The following is a 1,339-nucleotide window of genomic DNA, read 5'->3' on the forward strand; positions in this document are numbered from 1 at the left end:
ATGATTGCTGGGTGATCTTTGACGTGTAAAGGTAATATTTTTGAATGCCTAAATTAAAATAAAGGTAAGAGTCTTCGTGTGAATGCCCAAACTTTGATCACAAGGGGACGATTCAAATGCTTAAGAAAGGTCAACTCTCAGCAAGAGTCTTCGTGTGAACGCCCAAACTTTGATCAACAATCAGTACCCCCGAGCTCTACAAAAACTCTCTCACCTGCGTAGACCTGGAGGCATTGGAGTTTCCTAGCCACAGACTCATTTCAGAGTTTACAAACAGCCGGATGACTACTACTACCGCGGCTCAGGCCGTCCAGCAATTGATCTCAGGAGTTCCCCCTGATTACACCTTCCTTTTGAGGAACATCTTCCGCATCCTCGTCAAGCGCAGCGAGACTACCGCTCGAGTCACCAACTACTATGCCGTCGACTACGAAGGCATGCTCCGCTTCCAGAGCACCCCCCACGGTACCACGTATGCCGAACTCCGGGCCTTGCTCATCCCCACAACCCCTGGTAGATTGGTCGTGACAAAAGGCTGTTTCCCGAGAGGATCCTTCGGGACGATCAGCCTTGCGAATCCGGGCGGTGTTCGAGTTATTTGCACCGAGCAGTTAACCGGTAAGTACTAGCTCCAAATTATATGGGAATCCAGCCACTTGAGGTGTCGAAAGTTTGGACTAACTCAAATAGCCGTTGTAAAGGTTGCGCCTTGGCGTTTGGATGGAATAACAACACCAACAGCTTATATATCGGTCACGCAGAACCGGATGACAATATCCCTGAGATTTCCTCGCGCGCCAAACTGTGTACTTATCTGCGGGGTAAGGCGGCATTCGAAGGAGTGGCACTCAGCCGGTCCGCCATTTTCTTCATGGCGCCCGAAAGATTACCATAATCGTGCAGGTTGTAAAGCCCGGTACGCAGAAAAAAATTAGAGAATCTTACGTGATGGAGTTCCCGCCAAATTAAGTGCTATTTGTATGAGAAACACCCATACCTATTATGAGAGGCAAAACTATAAGACCTCTTGTAATCCAAATAAGGGAAGTGCAAAGGATGTTATGAATATTATAGTAAATAAGTTATTGAGTGATCTATCCACCACCATGTGTGTATAGTTCATTTTTTTGTTTTTTCTATGGGTATGTTTGTCTAAGTGTGGTCTAAATATGTTCTATACATTGTAGTTGTTAGTTGTCTCAAAGTACACTTGAAATTTGTATTATCTTTTGTAGGCTCATTGATTTGAGATATATCAATCTTGAAGTCCCAAATATGTATGTTGAATCTATCTTGAAGTCACAAATATATATCAATCTTGAAGTCACAAATAGTATTT

The 1,339-nt window shown here is 44.0% G+C and overlaps 1 pseudogene across 1 annotated transcript; it reads left to right on the forward strand.

Annotated features, from left to right (window-relative positions):
* The first annotated feature begins 240 nt into the window (after positions 1-240).
* Positions 241-1,077, forward strand: LOC147897349 (uncharacterized; annotated as a pseudogene). The gene is made up of 2 exons (XR_015541712.1): positions 241-618; positions 702-1,077. The product of XR_015541712.1 is annotated as an uncharacterized LOC147897349 (transcript).
* The last annotated feature ends 262 nt before the right edge of the window (positions 1,078-1,339 follow it).

Source organism: Dipteris shenzhenensis, chromosome 10 (assembly GCF_047967505.1).
Source record: "Dipteris shenzhenensis isolate YYH24624 ecotype China chromosome 10, Dip_SZ_1.0, whole genome shotgun sequence".
Classification (NCBI taxonomy): Eukaryota; Viridiplantae; Streptophyta; class Polypodiopsida; order Gleicheniales; family Dipteridaceae; genus Dipteris; species Dipteris shenzhenensis.